The sequence below is a fragment of the Amphiura filiformis genome, chromosome 5 (assembly GCF_039555335.1).
Source record: "Amphiura filiformis chromosome 5, Afil_fr2py, whole genome shotgun sequence".
Classification (NCBI taxonomy): domain Eukaryota; kingdom Metazoa; phylum Echinodermata; class Ophiuroidea; order Amphilepidida; family Amphiuridae; genus Amphiura; species Amphiura filiformis.
The window spans coordinates 47004976-47027203 of NC_092632.1; the positions used below are offsets into that span (position 1 = coordinate 47004976).

Sequence of the window (22228 nt, forward strand, 5' to 3'; positions counted from 1 at the left end):
TGTCTTAAATGTAGCATTTTGGGCATTCAATGCAGAATTAAACATAATTCACATACCTGGATTTTTTTACTTCCAGCCAATCTTTGGTCCTATCATAGATAGTGAAGGACTATCTATAGTCCCATCATGGCCGGATAAAAGAGGTTGGATTTTGATGGTCACACTATAGACCACAATGGCCTTATCCCAATGCCATAGTCCAATAACATAACTAAACAATCATAGTGCAAAATTTGACCTCAAGTTGCAGAGTATGAGTTTTTGTACCCCAATTTCCAAAGGTTATTCAATGAATGTACAAATGTATTGGAGTTAAAGAACTGTGCACTAATAGATGAGAATGTTTTGGATCCTAGTGTCACTGGTGAAGATGGATAAAGCAGGAACTGTTACAGCAAAATTTGCAATTTTGTACTTAAATGGTTAAGTGAGTCTAAAGATGTAAATCCAAAAGAAAAGTGTTGCAATTTTTTTCTTTCTAGTTTTCGTTTCAAAACATTTAAGTCGGTGAAATAGTTAAGTGTGACTAAAATGTAAATGCTGTGTGGTCTATCAGTCGCTCATGTCTCTTGGGAGATTCTGTAATGCATGCCACTTCCTCATTTTTTGTGATGGGCCATTTATAACCAGGTATGCGCTTAGGTTGGTCACAGTCAAGTTACCCTGCCTTCAACAAGAGGCAAATTTATGCTGAAATATTGTAAAATGCATGAATGAAATGTTGTCATCATCATGACTGGCCAATAGTACTTATATATTGGTAGGAAGATAAATATTGGAAGCAATTTTAAGAGGAGCGATGCATTTGCAATTTTGATAATGTTCTAATCTGTACAATATTAGGCCCTTTATCAAAATGGTGAAGGTTCATGCCTGCAAAGTGTACATCTCTCTTTCAGATACTTGGGAGTATGGGAGTTAGACTCTACCTCTGAATAACTTACTGGAAAAGGGGCTTGCCACAACCCGGGTGCCACACCTTCAAACCAATTCAGTTTACTTCCATAACATATGCTGATACCCATTTGTACAGAGCTTTGTGTAAGCATACAATGTACTTGCTGGATTTGAACCAGCAACCTTAAATTTTGAGTTCAAGCTCAATCGCCTAGAATATGCCCATGTCCCACAAGACTATAAATCAGGCTAGTTTTGTATACCATTGGTCTGTAATGAAATTGCTTACCATGACTGAACGTTGCTTTATGTATTTGAATTTTGTGAATTCATGTACCTTTTATTTGCTGGAATTCCTCAAACTTTCATATAAATGTGTGTTTGCTATTATAGTATTAGCCCTCTTGGGCAGAAGTCTGTAGAAATCAATTGTTTCCAAACAGCAATGAAAAAACACATAGAGGGCAGCACTACCATGATTATGGCACTGTGTAAAATTATTGTGTAAAAGACAAGAAGAGTTTGGGTATAGCTCAACAGAGGGCAGTGAATACTGCACCTGCTGATAACACACTTGCCATTTGACAGGGTGAGGGGAGGTGTGAAGCATGACCGTAACCCAGTGTGTATGTTGTGACAATGCCCTCTAGCCGATAAACGAGTAGCTTCTCAAAATTTAATTTCGGCTAACATCTTGCAAAAATAATCAACACTTATCTGAAATTGGCATTCTTCTGGTTACTCTTCTGGCCATGTTAGAAAAATAAATATTAGGATGTTTAGAACTAACAATTTTATTCTTAAGGATTGATTGGCTTTACTCTGGGGCTTCGTTTAACTCACTAGCTTCAAGAGTGTAAGCTCAGGTTTATTTGAAATTTTGTTGAAAAAAATGTGGATTCGGATATCTACATGCAGCTTAAAGTTTGCTTGTGGTAATGTGTGAGAACAGCTTGTTATTTATATAGGCCTACTATAGGCTATTATTTTGATGCTATCATTTATAAAGTTTGAAATCTATATGGCCTATACAATAATAGTTTTGAAGCTTACATAAACATAAAAAAATCTTTTTAAAAATGGTAGTACAGTTTGTGATCACAAGGGGGTTCCAAGAAGGCTCTAAATGACAAATTTATCCATACACATCAAAATATTTCATTTTCTAAGGCCAAACGTGTTTCAAGATGTTTGTATTCATAGCATATCCCTTTAACTATAATAGCTGTAGATCCTAGAGGAAGAACACTAATTAATGTGTACAATAACGAGCAACAACACCTGCCCCGCTGTTTATGTTTAAGATCACCGATGATTCAAGTCAAGTCGTTGAAGACGGATCCTTACAATTTAGTGTAAAGAGAACCCAATGACAGACAGTAATCCGTAGCTGTAAGCCTGTAAACCAAGTAGTGTGTAGTATCCATGCATTCAAATTCCTCTGAGTAATCAGATTAAGACCACAAAACCCAAATGTTGTTTTTGTTTCAGCTCTTCCTAATTAAGCCAAGTCATCATCATCAAGTGACAATTTTAAGCAACACTGCTTGTTAGTGCGCACCGTGCAGTGCTCCGTGCAAAAATCCAGTGCAATGTACAAGGTGTCCCATAAAAAGGTTACATGTAGAAAATGAACCGCATTTTGTGATGGTACAACAAAACAATGTCATTTTTTCAGATATTATTTATTCATCCTTCTTGTAACTATTGGCTAAGTTTCACGTCCGTGTCTTAAAAGCAACCTAACTTATGAGCGCAAGATGACAGGGGTGTCAAGAGTGGAAAACCATTAAAATATCGCACAACTAATGTTGAACACTAGCACAACTTTGTTTTGAAATTTTTTCTTTATTACTTTTTATGTTTCTCTTATTTTTCATTGTTGCTTATTGTTCATTGAAAAATTAAATATTGTACACGGAAAATAAATCAGTTTTAGAGCTTCTTGACTCTTGGTGGTAACAAATTAAGATGGTCATTAAAGAAGAACACGTTTTTGGTGAAAGCAGTTCTGCCCGCTGTTTCTCCTGTCACCAACGTAGTGAAATGAATAACAATTTTTTGCATTTAGGCCTTGCTTGGAATTTGTTGACTTGAAATCGCTGCTGTTTATTTACATTTCTGACTGAATTTTTGAAATAAAACTGAACAAGTTTTATTCTTGTTTATCGGAATAAAATACTGCATCTGCCATGCTATGACTGGGCCTACTCAAGTGCCCCGCCAAATGCACGGTGGCTGTGACGGTGGTATAATGAACATCGTGTTGCATTATGTCACGTAAAGAGCTTGGTCAGGAATGCCTGGATTGCGGGTTAAGTACGTAGGTTATGAACTTAATATTCACAGGGGTACTAGTAGAGGGTACATGGATTATGTCGTGAAAAGGATATTTATATTTGTTAACATTAACTTAGATTATTTTCAAAAATCTACATGTAACCTTTTTTTGGGACACCCGGTATGATTCTTCTCTCTCAAAAAACCTAAGAGTGAACTGACACAGAAAAGCACTATACCAATTCACTTAGTATCGCCATGCATAAAATTGTTCATTTTACACACTAATTAAGAACAAAGGGTTTCATAGATTAAACCCTGACTAATGACATAGTTTTATGTAAAGAAACCCATCAGGTATAATGGAATCCAATGATTGACAGCTGTCATTCACTGACTTTGTGTTTAGATTGTATAAACCAAACCAACTGTTTGATTAAGAGCATATCTCTCAGGAGCCTCGTTTACTTGCAATTTTTTGCTCATAACAGTCCATTTGCTAAATTCATCCAACTAGCCAACCAAACCATGCACAGACACATAGGAATGGAATCTCTACTTGAAAAATACCCAGTGGCTAATGTTTTGCTTAGAGTTTGTCCATTTTGTGTTCATGGTTATTGTTAAAACCGGTAATTAACTATCCATCACACGGATCGGATCACGGTCCGATCCTATAGTATCGTTGTAACATTGCTCCTACTCTATTGTGGAATGAGTCTTTAATTTGATTGCTTGTGGCTTTGTTATGATAGAGAAGTGGACATAGAGAATGGATCCTCGCATTAGACCATGTATTGTGCATCTTGGCTCAGACGGCTTAAATGTCGAGGTTTACTCTGAATGTAATTAAACATGAAGGGGATTCGCTACGTCGTGACAAACATGATCTACAGTTGATGTGTTTTTTAATGTTAAAGTAGAGTTTGCCTACACAGACTAGCACTGTAACAAGCCAGAGTTGATTATTTGTTGGAATATCAAATTACGGTTTAACTCTTTAAAAATATCAAGAAGGTCTTCGGTGAATTGAAAGAAACAGTTGTGCTATCTTGGGTATAGTAAGAAAAAGGTGAACTGACCGAAACATTTGTGCTGTCTTCAGTAGATAGCAAATAGCAAGAAATTAATTCTCGATGTATTTAGTAAAAATGTCAAAAATGTCTTCAGTGAGTTGACAGAAAAAAATTATGCTATCTTGGGTAGATAGCAAATAGCAAGAGAGTAATTATTTTGATGAATCATGGTTATACTCTTAAAATATCAGCAAAGTCTTTAAGGTGAATTTTAAAAGAAACATTTTGTGCTAAATATGGTTATAACAAAGAAAGAAATTCTTTAGATGTTCTAATTGGTCTTGCTGCTAAAGCTGAGGGAAAATAGTGATTGAAACAATATACATATCAGATATTTTGTATGTAGTTCAATTTTTTCAAGTCCTTTTTAAGCTTGATCATTGGTGACAGTAATCTCAAATAGTGTTTGGAAAACATGTGTTGTGGTATTATGAAATGAAGATTATTGTTTATTCACGCAAGCCTCGTCCTCTTGTCATGTGATGTTACAGTGATTAATACACCACATATAAGCAAAGACCACTGATTAACAAACCTAAGTCATAGAGCATATATGTGTGAAATATGGATTACATCATGTTTCATCTTTGTTAAGAAAACATATCTTGTTTACGTCTAACCTACTAAATGGGACCTATAAGCATCTATTTTTCTTATTGTGAAAATATCAAAATATGACATCGTAGTTGTAATGTAGGGCAACTATTATCGCTGTCATCTCTCTATCATATACCGTCAAACAAGCATATATCCATGCAGCAAATCTCCGAGTCATTGATTGCCCAGGTTGACCAAATGAAAGTTTCCTTCCTTTACCTGGGGGAATGCATGCAGGGGTTTGTAGAATCTTTACATTTGAATTCCGAAAGTCACAGTTCTTAAGCCCCAGTGTGTGTAGATTCATATGAAACAATGTTTTTGATTTGGGTAACAAACTCATACCCAGTAACATGAGGTCAGATTGTAAGTGTACATTTTTTAATGTTTGTTAATGAACTGTGGCAATATAATGAGACTGTTTTGGTCGGTGAGTGATTCTGTCCAGGTACGTTATGTCTCTGGATAGTCCCTGTCTATGTCTGGTTATCAATTATCTCTACGGTGCTGTCTGCTTTTAAAAAAAAGCTTGCAATTTAAATGCTTAAGTGGAGGGGTATCCAAACAGAACATATCACTACTCGTCGTGACTGCAAAATTTTGCTCCCTGATTAAATTAAGAAGCAGATTGATGTAATTGCTGTTTTTTAATCTTCGATTTTAAAACATTGTAATTTTACAGGATTCTTGTGCATTTAATTGTGATATGGCTTTCTAATTCAACGAAAAATGCTTCTTTGATTGTGTGCTAGTTTTAAACAAAAAAACAAAATTACATTGTCGGAATTTGATTCCAGACCAATTTGCACTCCAGTCACAATGACCCCCTCCCTGAGTGTGCCTCATAGGACCCCCCCGAATTGAGCCAGTTCCATCCCAGAGTTATATTTCCTATACCCACAAATACACATTTGGAACATTGTGAAATTGACACCCCTTCTAAATATATATCTTCTTTATAATGAGAATATTATCTCCATTTCCAGCCATTGTGTTGTGTATCATATATCCTAATGAAATCTCAGCCCCAAAAGACCCTATCATGTTTGCCCCTTGGGGTTCCCCCATGTTCTCATCCATTGTGTGAAAACAGGGTATCATAATTACCAAAGTTTGACCAACAGTGCCTAATGGAGTGAGGAGAATGATACTTTGCACCAGCTGCATCACTGTTTCCTTGAGTGTCATCATATATGACGTGGCTTTGTCTCATCACTATACTCGGAACTTCAAGGAGTGCGCTTTTTGCGCTATCTGCTATTGCCTAACAACAATGACCAATCACCTGCCCACTTTGATTTTTTTCTTCTGGTCGTTGTCAAGTTGGATTATCAATTTACGTTATTAGTAAGTGTGAAATGTCACAATCATAAATGGATTTATTATTATTCATTTACGACTCGACAAATGTTTGCGATGGTATTAATTTTAATACTGCTTCTTAAAAACGGTGGTTAAACTTGTGTCATCATTATGTGGTTTTTTTATTGCATTCATTCATCCTGGCATTCCTGGAAACGGTATTGTGGCAAAACCAAAGATTGGTTCTTAAATTTTAGCGGAAAAATTATCTCACACAAAAATTTCGAAAGCATCATGGTTTATGGTCCAGCAAATCCAGCTATGTGTCAGCTTTTATAAAGACATATGCTTCGGTCATTTCCAATCCATGGTTTGGCGAAGACATGTGCTGGGTACCCTGACTGGGTCACATATGGATGTATGCCTGTAGATATCTCACTCATCCTACACATTTAGTCTCCATCTTCATTCTGATCATGAGGATGAGATGAGCACACAAATAAGTCTGCAGCACAGACTAATTTTATTTGAAGATGTTTGAAAACTTGTGGATCTGTAGCATTTTGATGATAGAAAAGTCCTTTTTGGCATATTTATATATTTTTAATGATATATTTTTCTTGATTTTGATTAAGTAGTACCCTGGCCTGTAGTTATGATTAATTACACTGGCTGGAGTAACTAAAGTGCCAATAATTGTGAGTCATATAATGTTCTTGAACTTGTGTCATATTTTCATTTTCGGGCTTGTCTTCAGCTTTGCTCTCGATATCTTTAGCTTGAATTAAAAAAAATATTGATTTATTTAATTTATTTGTACAAATATATATATTTATTTTTCATGGATTCATTTTTGTTTTATTCATTTCTTATTTTTTCTTATTATTTACTTTAATATAAATTTATTTGTTGAAAAATAGAAACAAAGTACCAATGAATAAACCACATCCTGTACTCAGCTAGCATCATACCAGTGATTAGAGACTGGTGTTTACATTGGATGGTGCTCCTATGAAAAAGAAAACACAGCAACACACTCCTTGTACATAGTTTGTTCTACTCATTCCTAATTCAATAAAGTGGTTTCAGAATCTAGTTTGTCTCGTTACAATTCCCATAATGTTACTTCATCATAATACCATTGTTACAATCTCCTAACCCTGACCTTGAACATGATTTGATTTGAGTTTTATACCAAAAATTGATAACCCAATCAACTTGATTGCTTCAATTTTTTATGGGTAAATTATACGGAAAAAAAAATCACAAAAATGGGGATTTTATCAGCTATTATGTATTCCCTAGAGTGATTGGTGTGGCGGTCATGTTAGCTGGTACAACCCAGGGCGCTTTACATTTTTTGACACCATTTTTTTTCTCTCTTTCAGCGATGCACTGATGCATTGAAGGAGAAGAAATATGTTTTTGTGAATCATCATGGAAAATGCACAATCTGGTATCCAATGCTACCAGTGTCTGTCATCCTCATCTTTACCGTTTCTTTTCATCTTTTATACCAGTGATTCCTATGACTAAGAGTTGTGAAGTATCAGTTGGCACACAGGTCTCCTGGCACGTGGTATCATCAGGCATTGCCTTAGTTGAGATATCCAATAATTATTATTATCATTTCTATTACTGTTGTTATTATTATGATTGAAGGAAGCAGAAACTAGAAGTTGTTTGGGATTTAGTTGTGGCCAATATAGGTGTGATTTACTAGTTCTTAATCAGAGCCCTTGTGAGATGACAAAATCTAGTGACGGGGGACTAGGGTGCAATCGCCCTGATCGTGAATGCCCTGATCAGTGAAGGCCCTTGATCACGGATGGAAGTTCAGTGACCATGGCACCATCCAGCTGAATTCACTTGCCTGAAAATCACAACATACCCCCTCTGAGGTATACTAAACAGGCAAGCCTCTGAGATGATTTTAGCCTCTGAGATGATTTTAGCTTCTGAGATGATTTTAGCTTCTGAGATGAGTCCTCCTCAAAGCTCAAAGTTGCGAGCACTCATCTCAAAAGCTAAGCTATAATTTTGCCCCGGCTGTCTAAAAATTAGTATTTATTGTTATTTTGAAGTTTCACTATAAACAGAATTCAGATAGCAATATCTTTTCTGTAATTTCAATACACCAGATTATACTACATTTGCTCTAAACTTATAATTGAAAAATTGGACATTGAACTTCAACATACTGCTTTTTAAGAAGTTATGGCATGTATTATACTGCTTCCAATCAGAGACAGCCAATAAGAATCCGGCATTTGAGCTTCAGTTATGATGTGAGTAACCATGATGAATAAAAATATGAAAAATCAGATCTTTTGACAACAAAATCCATCAAAACTGACATTGGATGACATTTTTGATGCAGGACATATTAGTCACCAGGTGTACTGTTGCATATATGTTCTTTTGCCACCAAATTGGTAAAATTCAATTACTGTTTGGTGTGTCTGAAAGTACAGGTATTTATGGGATGTTTTCTTAATTGAATAAGCTTTTTGGGTAGACATCTTTCTACACCAGTTGATTGCACTTTGTAGTTTTCAATTTTTGAAAATTTGACACTTTTTGGTCAATTTAAATTAAGTTCATTTATGTGAGGAATGCAAAAATGGGAAAAAATATTAATCATTGGTAATCTTTTTGCCTTTTTCCCAGCAAGAGGAAATCTTAATAAAATAAGATGCAGACATTTTTCATATTTTGTTCTCTGATGTTAATTTCAAATAATATTTGTCATTTATTTCAACAGAGAAATCCTCATAGCCAACCAATGAATTTTTATCAAGTCATTTATTTGAATAAAGATTTTCTAAAAAAACCAAAAGCAACCTTTTTTTATTATTATTATCCCACCTTGGATAACATTGGCTCAAGCGGAGTAATTTTCTCATTGTAAAACATTACAATAAAATAATTTGAGCTTTTCATGGAATGGCACAAATGTGTTACTTGAGTTTCAGATCAGGTGAAGATCAAATGTAATGCCTGGAGCATGATGAGGCATAGTATTGAGAATACAATTAAATATATATGGTCAGACATGGGTCTTGTCCTCAGGGGTGACAAGTGATCAAAATTGAATGGCAAACTGAAGGGCAAAGGGTGGTGTGGAGATAAAATATGTCTTTCATTTCCTTAATTAACATTTTGAAACATTCAAAGAATTGTGAAAAAAAAAAGGATTTATAGAAAAATAATGTTATTTTAATGAAATAGTGTAATTTGTTGAGCTGATGCACAAGAACTTATTTGGATGAGGATCCTGAAGCCCTGCATTAATTTTGACCTGTGGTTTTGATTGTTTTGTAGCTTTGTGATCTCATACATTAGTGATGTATTAGGTAAGGATTATGGTTAGATTTAGATGTAGCATAATGGATCATCATTCAGAGTTTGTAGGTTTAGAATTAGGATTAGTGTGGCTTAGGATTATGTAGGGGACAGTGGACATTATTTTAGTGTTATACTTGCAAATTGGAAGCCTTTGTACACTTTAAAATATTCATCCTGTTTTGCTAGCTGTGGTTTGCCCTCTTTTCTTTGGATTTAGTTAGTAACAAAGATCACTTTTTGATCCTAAGGTATAAAACATGATTGCTGTTGAATGAGACACAAGCACTCCTGATACCTATGACCACCCCTGAGTTTACCCTTTACCATAGTTTTACTTAATCTTTCAAATCTATTTGACCAATCACAGATATATTAGTCATACATATTATGAAAGAACAAAAATCAATCTTATAATTTAAATAATAGAATAATGGAACATTTGAAGATGACTTGGTTTTTTGCCCCGCTGTAGATTGACGAAGGTTGTCAGCGAATCGATAAAATGTCATGCTTAGCTGTGAAGCATAGTCTTGGGAGACCTCCAATCAATCAACGATGTGAAGAAGAGGATGCATTTAATAGCGTGTGATAGTGATGCTAACTCATTCCTACCTGTTTACGTTCTCAAATCTAGTGAGGATTATTTTCACTGATCCTAACATAATGTAAGAGTCGTTTACTACTCATCATGCTGCTTGCAACTGAATTTTGTCTGTCTTACGCATATTTTGCGAAGCAGGATATATGATCTTTGCTTTAGTGTGTAAGCAAAAGTCACCTTTTTCTAAATTTCCTGATGACACTAATCCTACTTAAAAGCCATAATTATACAATTTCAATCTAATTTAATTATGAAATATTATATGTATTTTCAGCCAAAATAATGAGGTAAAATGAAAGAAAACTCACTATCTTAGCTGCTAAACTGTTTTATGCTATGGAGCATTTTAAAAGTCTTACTAAGGCATTAATTCAAAATAGCTATGTTGTCCTACAAGTACAGTGAATTTGGCTGATTCCATTCAGGTGTAAGTTGTGATATATGGGTAAACATAACAAATCTATATAATGCCCCCCCCCTCAAAAAAAATCAGTTTAAAAAAAATTAACCAAATTATTTTTCAAAGATCGCATATTGCTTCAAGGTATTCTGTATGTTAGGAATATGCAAATACATTTAATTTTTAGGTGATTGGAATAACTGTAAAGCAAAATATTTTTGTGGCACAATATTTTTGCGATGTGAATTTTTAAAATATGTAGGCATACATTTCATGCTGTACTGTATTCTAAAGGGTGAATGGAAATACTGAATGGGCTACAGCTTGCTGAAGATGAAACAAAGAAGCAAACATACCAAATATTTCGTCACCACACCGCTAATAAAAATACCACATAGGCTATATATTCTAAGTACTTTGTTTGATTTGAACTAAATTCATTCTACATTCAAAAGAAACAAGAACTGAAACATCCTGATACCAGCTGCTACATTGTTTAAACACTCCGAACATTGGTAGATGATAATAATGAATCTGAAGTGTTATGTAAATACTTGTATCATTGCACAAATACACACAGAACTTGGTAAGCTTTCTTCACTTATCCAAGCTATACATGTGTAAGCTTTGCCTTTTGCATGGCTTTCGTACTTGACTCCTATGTTAAGAGAGTTGAGTTTTACTGTTGTTACATGTCAACAACCCCTTGAAAATCCCCCAGAAGAACAGCAGTTAATGCTCTGGGTGCTATCCATGTGCTTCAATGGAAAAAGTTCAAGTTTTGAAATATTTTCTCAAAATATCAAGAGCTATCTTAAGAACTACTGGACCAATACTAGGCTTGTTTGTACTCATTTTAATGCAACTTTCATGGTGATTCCAAATATGGTCAGGAAAATTTACATTTTTGAAAGTTTTGAATTTTTAAGAAATTTTTGAAACATGTCGTCTGCAGTCGACACCCGCGTGAAGAGAGTTAAGCAATCACAATGAGCTTTCCCCCTCCCTCCCTCCCATTGGCAAATTGACCCAAATAGGACAATGTGTTGGGGACGTGATAAGGAAAGTTAACAAAGGCGCTAAAGTGACAATAAGCCGTTTCTTTAAAATGATTCTGCTGTACAACCCTCGGGGTCTATGATATCACTTCCCCCAAAAACTGGTTTCAAAGTAATAGAGAAACTTGTTTTATTTAATTGGTATATCGGTCTATCAGCGGCTTATTGATATCATGTTTTATAAGCATGATAATCATGGCTATATATAAAATTTGATATCCTGTATAATGATTATGGGAATAGTGAACCTCTAAATGCACCATTTAGTAGAATCTGTTCCAAACTGTAGCAATTTTAGTTTACACCTGAAAATTTTATGACATTTTTTATTTTCAGCCAACAAAGATGAATAGGCTACTGCAAAGAAACAACAATATCCTTATTTGGCAATCGATTTAATTTCATACATTTTGTGAGTTACATGCCTCCAAATGTCAAATTTATAAAGATATTTAATGGTAGAAATTCTGGAATTCACAAAAGTTGAAGCAGCAAAATAGCAGACTTTTCACAAAAAAATGCTGCCTCAAAAAATAAATTTCTTTGACAGTATTGACTTAAATGGTATCAGAATCTAAATGTCCCATTTTCAAAGTTAAAAGGGTCCTTTTGCATTTACAGTGTATTAACCGTTTCACCACTGCTCTCCTTGTCTCGTATCCGTAATAATAGAAATGCACATTAAAACAAATTCTTTTGTCCTCCCATTTTATAGGATTTCTTAATTCCCTCTTATTTATGTAGAGACGATTGTATGTGTAATAATACTTTTAGTTGCAAGATGATCTCAGTCATCAGCCTTTTGTTTTTATCTCTCAATGTTGTGTCCCAAACCTCATCTTAAACATTATCACCTTATCCTATTTGATGCTCACTTATGTTCATTCATGCTTGCTCATATCTACGCTAAATTTCAGCAAAATTGTCGCTTATTAATTTCAAAGTCTGCGATATAGTGCGAATCGCCTGTAATCTCCTATCCACATGCCCACCTCCAGACAAGAAAACCCATCTTCAAATTAACCTTTGAAGAATTGCCCTACTTTTTTCCCGTCCGACAAAATCCCGTATATACCATGATATCGAGTTCTCCTCCTCCTCCTCCTCAAAAATGGTCGGATAAGTTGATGACATTTAATTTAGCCACTGGTCTTGTAATAGAACACAACATGGCCAACTATTAATCACATCAACATGAAGGGAATAAATAAGCTTGCATTTTTGATGTACTGGGATACCCCTTTTGTTGTGCGTGTGTTAGCACCAATACACCCATCTGTTGGAACGGCTGTTGGGAGAAACGGAGGGTATAATCGGGTATTGTGATTTTGTAAGGCAGTGCCAATCCGTGACCGATAATGTTTCATGCTATTGTCACTCCTTCTTAGCAGTAATGTACCTCGAGGTAGTTCAGCAGTAGCACCCCCTTCACTCCTTGTGCACATGTAGGAATACTTGATTCAAACACGATGACATAAACGGAGATGGCAGGTTCTGTTCTGTAAGACATATGGCTGGGGTGTTTATTACAAATACTCGCTAAGAGGGTCTTGGTTAAAGCTTTTGGTTATGGTGTTGAATTTAAACAAAAACTAATGAGAAAATGAATGATGGAAGGAGGGAAATGACTGATGGAGGGAGGGAGCAGGGTTTCAAATTTAAATTACCCACTGTTGACATTGTAAAATGACTCAAATTTAACAGCTAAAATTTTATTATTGAGTGACTTTTTGTCAAGTGTTCCAACTCAATCAGGGGTCTTGGTTGCTAGATTTCATCAAATAATGTCTTTTTGGTTACCAACAATGGATTGAATTGTTTAAGCTTCTTTTAATGGCTTGACTGATCAAGTCAACTTATTTCTTATTCTTTCGGCCTATGCCTTGTGGATCATCCCTGTTGGTCTAGTATCTTTTATGGTAATCTTTGAGCCAATCAAACTATTACCACAAAATTGGGGTAATCATCATGACAATGCAAGCTCTCAACCAAAACATCCTTCTAAGTATTGCTCTTTTCAAAACTTTCAGTAATTTTAAACATTTGCAGTTTTAACATTATTTGGATACTTTCAGATGGGAATGTTAACATGTTGCTACATGTTCTTTGAAGTAATTTAGACTATTTTTGCACAAGAATGTTTGCAATAAAGACGGTCTAAAACCAGCAAAGAAGTCATTTCAACTTTGATTATACACTGACCATGCATGCTCACTAAGCTGGAAAGCTCTGGAATATAGACCTTTGCTATATTTGCTAGTTTTACAAAGTTTTTTTTTTTTTTTTTGTGAAGAATGGTAAGTAGGCTGCAAGATTTTAACTCTTATGTACTCAGAGGTGACAAGAGAAAGATGATATCAGGTTTGTTTTGCAGGTGGGGGCAGCTGTGGAGCTTGGGGCCACAGCTGCTCACTCTCAAGTACATTTGCTCATATTCAAACATTTCCCTTTGATTGTGATGATGACTGTGTTTGTGTTTTTCATAATATAAATGCCCAGAATGATATCAAAATTATTCTTGAACACATTGAAATTTGGGCTTTGCTTCTCCAGTTTCAATATTAATACTGCTAGAATTCTTCTATATTGAAAATTCTGCTAAATTGTCTAGAAAACAGATAAGAAATACACGTATTTAGAAAAAGAGGACAGCTTAAGTTTAATTTATCAAAAAGTTATTTTTTAATTGGCCAAATAAGTGAAATTTAACTCTGAAGTAATTTAAAAAAAAATTATATTGCATGCAGAATGACTTCTTACATCGCACCATATATGTTGACAATTTCAGTTTAGGGCATGGTTTTTACTAAGTTGAATTTTAGTTTCTTAGATTTAGAGTGCATTGCAGGAGGAGTTCAAAAGTTTTTGTGTCCCATGTTAAATTATTTTTTTAACATCACTATATATACCATTGTGTTGGGACACTGAAACGGCATTGTTTCTGGTTTTAATTGCAAGTGGAAGTGGTCGGTAAGAAAATACATCTCAGTCAAATTTGAGGTAACATTGAATGGATCAAATTAGCCCCACACCTACTCTGTCTTTTGTGTAAAGAGAAAAGATACCACAATTGCATTCGTTAGAAAACAATTGAGAGTTAATTGTGATATACACTCTTTACAGGTTTTGATTGTCTCAATTACAAGATAAGTGATGAGGGTTGCATAATTTGGGCTAATTTGATTAATATTGCATATCAAAACCTGAACAGTGAACACGCTGTTGTACTGTATGGTGATATGGTTTACTATGTGATGGATGTGGCTGAGGGTTTAAACCCTCAAGTTCAATTCCAGGTTAAGTAGTTCTAGAGCTAAGGTAAGCCTACCTCCCTTAATGCACCTAAAACTTGCTTATAATGTCATAAGTGTTGCCACTTCAGTACAGCTTCCACACAAATGGGCTCTTTTTATATGCCTGTTACTGGTAAAAGCTGATAAAAGTTACTGCATTATGAAATACTATTTTCTGCAAGTTTCTCTGAAAGTGTAGCCTATTTCTGCAAATTTCTGTTCGGTAGATTTTCAAAATGTTTCATGTATCAAACTTGTTTTAAGTTAGGATTAGGTTTTGTTTCCGCAGGGATTAAGTCTAAGGGGGAGGGTAATATAAATGACAAATGACAATATGGCCATGGGGATGTGTGGCAAATTTGGGTTGCATTTTCGGCCATTTGGTACAGTGTTTCCCAAATCATTTTTCTACTAGAAAGAGGGTTTGGGAAATTCTAGTTAATATATTTTGGGATATGGATGGGTCATTTTTCAATATTTCTGGATAGTTTGGCAAAAACTGCAAATTTGTTTTAAATTTGACAAAGCTCTTAGGGTATAACACCGGGTCCTTGTATACTGATGGGTCCTGGTATTCGTCTCAGATATAGCGATGGGTCCCGGTATAGTTAAAGTGGAATTGTTAAAGTGGTGTTCAAACCCAGCCACACCTTTCACCTGAACAAGATGGCAACCCAGCTAGTAATCAGGTAAATGCCCAACACAATAGTATCAAGCAACAATTTGTTTCTGTGTGTTCTCCAACTCAGTTACAAAAGACTAATACAGTTACATTTTCAATTGTTAGTGCACTTGTTCATGATCTCTATTGTGATTTGATTTACCACCCATGAGGTTCATCTCTTTTGTACTAAAAAAGAGACCAAAGTTAATAGAAAAATGGATTTTTGTATTACCTCTGACATGTTTTTCCTCTTTGTTGTGGGTTTATAATTTGGTTCAATTTAATTCAAATTCAAAAGGTAGATTTTGGACTAAAGGTGTAATCAATATAAATTGGTCCCTAGATAAATTAATACCAATTAAGGTGCCTGGAAATTGATTGATTTTTAGATACATACCAGGAAATACAGTAACTTAGTGTGTTTTATCGAAAGAATAATAATTTGAATTCAAATTTCAATGCCACAAAGTTGTTTTTGTAAATTATAGATTTCAAAGAAGGTTATAGAGTTATGGTCAAGTGTTGGAAAATCACTAATATTATCTCATTTCTATTGGTAGTAACGAACATGATAAATGACGATGATGATAATGATGGTAATTTATGGTGATGAGTAAATTAAGTTTTTAAATGTTGGCAGATGGTGTTGCCATTATTTTCTGTACAAATATTATTATTAGTGACCTGCACAAAGATGAGTCTATACTCTACAATGTATACTATATCTGCACCTTTGCCACTTACGAAGAAGTATTGTAGTTCCAAGGGACAGGATACCGCCTTAAAAAGCCATCATACCGGCTTTTTTCTTCTATTTCAGTTTCAGTCCATTTTAAGAGTGGTTCAGGGAGTTAGTATGCAAATATGGTATTAGGACAACGTCTTGAAATAACAAATAAAGGGGGATATAGAGGGTGATGACAAAATTTTCTTTGCTAAATCAACAGGCAAATGTCCTTTTTTTCCCTTTTCATATTAATGTTCGAAAAGGATATGCAAATTTTTGGAATCAAAAATCATATCTGGTGCTGATATAGTAACTTTTGGGAATTGTCATGTACCAGTGGAACCAACCAGTCTATCTAGCTACTGGCAATGGTTTAGGAGTGTAAATTCACAGAAAAAAATAGGCCAAGTATTTAAATTATGCTGCAAAAAATAAATAATTACACAAGTGTGTTTGGTCATTGAATCATAAAGTTACTCCAAAATCAGTCAGTGGTTTTATTTACACCATTGATATTGGTGCTCCCTGTTGGTCTTCGCCAGTGGTAATATAGTAACTTAAGTTCCATCTTTTAGAGTAAAATTTAAGCTTCCATCAATCCCATGTGTGTTACAGCATTTGACCTAATTTTTGTTAAAGGACATTTTTAAGCTTACTTATGTTACTATTTACCAACAAGTGGGTTTGGAGATTGTTTATATATTTACAAAATACAAGGGTAAATCTTGTGTAATGGTGCATGTCCAGAGAAAAATGACACAATACCCAGTAACCTAAATAATAATCCCCAGAGGGCACGGGGAGAGTATGGGTTGTCATAATAATAACAAGTTCAGTGGTTGTCATATGGCCTTAACCATGTTAACAAGTTCATGATCTGCCACTTTCGTTAACATATTTAGGAAGACTATAATTATTCTGTAGAAGCTAATTAGGCTATTATAGTCTACCTTGAAATGTGAGGTTAATTTGATCATGTTTGAGGAAATACTTGACTAAATTAAAAAATAATATAACAACAATGAATAGGCCTATATGTATTGTGTTCCTGGATTGAATCCTTGAGAGACCATGGATTTGTGCTGTAGAACCCATGGTAGAACCTGGATGAGGATTTGTATTCTTGTCTGGGTTTCCTGTTTGTATTATTTTGAAACAATATTTGACATTTTATCGGGCATTTTATGCAAGTAAACATCAGGAAATGTGCACCGACTGTACGATGATTCTCTAGGGACAATGCTGACAACTAATACTTTGATAAGATTTTGTCTTACTGATTTGTATCAAATTTGAATTGTCAAAAATAAATCACATGATCCGAACGTTATGATTTAGTATAACCTCTTATTTAATAATTTAATTTAATTAATTTCCCATTTCACAAATTACACTAATAATTACATGAACACTTCTGGTAGACATACATACTAGACAGGAGCACATAGCAGATAATTTTATTACAGACGATTTTAGGAATGGTGTCGCCCAAGTCTATCAGGGCATTTTTGCTAAGCTTAAATTAGAGCCTCGGCAAAGTCGACTTAGGAAATAAGATGATGGGATTACTTTTAATTTGGAGATTCATTTGTTAATTACCAGAGCTAATCACAGTGGGATGATAGGTAGACCAATACTCAACAAGCTCATGAATAATGCAGATTAAAAAGACGTTTTTGTTTGTGTTTCTATTACCAATACGTAGCAAACTAATGCAATTTGACATATTGAGGGAAATTTAATACAAAAAGGACTTGTATCAGGATGAGAGAAATTGTATGTTTTTTCCCTCATTTAGTATCTGCTCTTTGCAATAAAGTAGCAAGACTAATTTCACCAAGGTTGTAACCTATCCAGAGTTCACTAACCCACTTACAGTAACCCTTGTTTATATCAGTATCAACAATCTACTCTATTACTTGAATCAATGTTTGAGAGGGAGGGTACGTTTTAAGACTTTTCATCGATTTCTTTTCACCGCTTTTTCAGATGTCAGAACTTAAACAGTGAAAATTGTATAAATTGTAGTTGATAGATGATTGGTCAGAGGGCAGCTTATTTGCAAATTAATTTCTTAAAGAGCACCTTAGGCAAAAGTCCGAGTGAGTACCATGGAAATGGACATGTGTGGGATTAAACGCAAGAACTTGGGGCATTGGTCCTATATGCTTTGGTTTGTCTTGATCCTTTGCTTTTCTGAACAATTATCACTGTATATATTCAGGCATTTATATATTGTTTTGTTGCAATAAATTCACTATTTTAAATCTCACTACCCTGCCTACCTCCATCATGTCAATGAATAGATCTTGACGTATCTATATATGGGAAGGGCTAAGAGGGCTCTGACAATTCTGGTGTAAGTGAGTCCCAGTCCCCACCTGATAGTTTTGTACACACATAGGCCTATTTGTTTGCTTGTTTGTTTGTTTATTTAGTTTCAGATGACTTCATATTGCATTCAGAGATTTTCAGTGACTTCCAGGATATGAGCTTCTACTAAAGCTAGACATTGAGTTTTCATATCAAGAGAGACTTATCTTAATTCTTTAAGGAATACCATGCAACTCCAGTAGGAGATGCAATCTCAAAAATATGGACATAATCTTTCAGTTTTCTTCATATTTTGTGGATATATCTCTGAAAAGAAAATTTCTCAGAAATATCAACCACATTTTACCAACTTCAGAAAATTTACAGATTTTTTTTATCTTCCTTAGATCTCTGAAAGTTAGGTATTCCTATATTCTGTTACTATTAAGTAGTTGAGTCAAATCTTTATTTTTACAATGGGTCATTTGGATCAAGTTTTGACAAGTCTTAGTAACCAAATAATGAAGGCATACTTTCTCACAGATTTCTTTGCATTTGTGTAGAAATGTGTGTAATCGACCAAGAAGTGAAAAATGGAGTTGCTGAACGTACCGATTATGACATTGAAATTCAGTGTTGCGAGATCGTACTTTGTTTGTTTTGTCACAATCTGTCAAACTTTGACTTCTGTATGTATTTCTAGAACAATTTGCATACATATTTCTCATATTTACACTTAAATAATTTGTTATAAAAGAATTATTTTTAGTAGGTTTCTGTTATTTTCAAGCCTACTATCATGCTATGATCAATTCATTTAATTTGTGCAACATTTGCTTGAAACGTGACTTTCACCAATTTCTTGTGCTTGCAACTTTTTAAGTACTCAAAAACACTAAATTTTCACTGATATTATTTTTCACAGATATTCAAAAGTCTACTGTTCAGAATACATAAAATATAATAAAATCATATTCCTATGATGGTAAACAAACAAGTTTGCAACAACTAAATTTTGTGGATTGCAGACAGTAAAATTAAACATGCGCTCAAATTATTTAATAACTTGTGTACAGCGGGGAGTCTATTTAGTTTTCTTGAAATAACATAACAATTTCATAGATGAAATGTGTTGTATGGCTGAAAAAGAACATGTTGAAGCTGACACCTGCACATGAAGTAAATTAGAATTCAAAATTGGGCAACTAAGATCAATTGCAAAATTTTCCAATAAAAAGATGTCATAAACTTTGTTCTGTGTAGAAGCTTATAATGAAATGCATCGAGGGTAAGATTAAGACCCCAAAAACCCAAGCTGTTGAGAATCCTATGCCATAGGGTTATTTAATAATTTCTTCCTATTTTGCTCTTAATGAGATTGACAAGCAGTGTTTCCAAAACCAGTATTTTTTGTCCCAATTGGGCTATTTTTCAACCACAAAATCATAAAAACTAATGTGTTGGTTAACATTGGGTGCTTTGTCTTTATTGGATGCTGCGGATTGGGAGTATTGGACTTACAGAAAGAAATGTTGCAGAATAAAATTAGGTGTCTAATCATTAAACTCATCTCTTTGGTGATTAAAAAAAATGGCAACACTATTGACAGGTGCAATATCCATATAGCATTTCAATTTGTGCTGGATTTGTACTAATCAGATGTCATTATACAAGCTATAATGTACTAATTGGATCAACTATGACATAATTGCTATGTCTTATGATACTTTTTAAGTAATTAATAAAATAATAAGGGTAAAAAGACCACCAAGAGTTCCCCAAATTTGTCAGTTTCTTTTGTAGTATTTACAATAATCATTATCATGATTTATTTGCATATTGATAGAAATGTTAATGTGCACTGACTGCTGTGCTCATGACAAGGAAAGGAAGGATCACTATAAGCTTAATTAACAAGTAATTAGTCGTTAAAAATGTGTCTCAGTATCATGTAGACTGATAATGATACATACATGATACCCGGGCCAGGATGATACCATTTTAATGAATGATGTTTCCCTAATTGACTTGTCTTTGGAATGTAAGAATGTTATTTATAAAGAGTATCATAATTATGTTCAGTAAATTCTCTGTGATGCCATATTGGGCCTAAGAGAATGAATTGCAGTCTAAAAATGTAGCATTTTTATCAATATTGAACCATTTTTGAGAAAAATGCTTCATTTGGATTGCAGATTCTAGAGATAGTGAACAGGGCTGGCATTGCTTTTAGAATGAAGCATTTAAATTAGTGTAAATTAATATAGACTAATTTATGCATAGGATCGACTCCATATTGTGTGAGTGTGTTTAAGACAATATGCTTCATTGTTTGGCCACCTAGCCACCTGACCCAAGCTGACCTAATGTCTTTTCAAGTTTCGGTTAATAATTCTTAAGTTACCAACCAAAATGTATCATTTCAGCAGCTTGTCTACTTAGCATGCTTAGAGAGTGGTCAAAAGAAATCTGGTAGCAGCTTGCTTGTGTGACGAAACCCATAACATTGACAACCTGTCCGCCACTGTTTTGCTAGGTCAATGTCCTGTCACTATGTCCACTCCCTAGTCTGGCCAGCACCTATGTGCCAAAAGCTATGCTAACACTCACATTTTGGTGCCACGGGCATTAACGTTTCGTTATTGGAAAGGCTGGCATGAAAGACAATCGAAGGCTTTGCCTAAAGATGTGCAAATGTTGAATGAAACAATTAGTTTCTCTATTGTTGGCAAAGATACATATTTGGTTTGTCCTATTTTATTTTGAAGCATAAAGAAAGAATGTCTTGTTGAAGGTGCGAAAAAGTTGTACATAGCTGGACCTCAAGCTTGACTAAACACTACTTGACATGTTGTTAATTAAAATTTCATTGAGTTTATTTAAAAATGCATTTCAGATGTGAATAATCATTAGAATGTCAAATTACCATAGGAAGCCATTTTAGATAGGTCATACAACTCATACTGCATTTACCGAGGTAGTTATGAATAATGAAATAATAATTTCCATGCTTGAGTGGATTTTGCAACTGCCATAAGACTGAAATAATCCCACACTTCAAAAAAGTGTTATTCATTGTAATAAAGCTTACACAAATTCATCATCATAGGAGTTAGCCAAACTACTGTACATAAAATCGATATAATTTGCTCACTTATTTTATATTTAATTCTAATTTCATTGATTTTAATACTCAGAAGTTAAATGTACCAGCTAGTCTGCACCGAAGTCCTTGAGCTAGCCCATGTTATTTAGTTTGATTATTGACTGTTACTATATAGCTTCAGGGCTAATCTTGTCAAGCGCTGCCTTGTCTCTTTGTGCAAAGACTAACCCATCAATCTTGAACAGGATTGTGGTTACGAACCAATCAAATAGCCTCTTGTAAGTAGTGTTTGTCACCCTACTAAAGCCTGGCTACACCCTATCATATACCACTTTTTGGCCAGTTTGTTGTGGATTTTCCATATTAGGCAGAAGGATTTCCCTATTTGGTGGATGGTTTACCATGTTTACAGGCAGCTCTGTATACTGTGTGTTGTGAACATTGGTTCTTTTTATACACTTTACGCGCCTATGGGTTGCAGGTGTACAGTCGGAGTTAAACTCTCTCTATTGTTTCTAAACCTTGGAAATTTTGGTACAGAATCGGGATATGTTACGGATTTGTGT

The 22228-nt window shown here is 34.5% G+C and overlaps 1 protein-coding gene across 1 annotated transcript in view; it reads left to right on the top strand.

Annotated features, from left to right (window-relative positions):
- The window catches only part of LOC140153247 (uncharacterized), a 244178-nt gene that overhangs the window by 74469 nt on the left and 147481 nt on the right, over positions 1–22228 (top strand).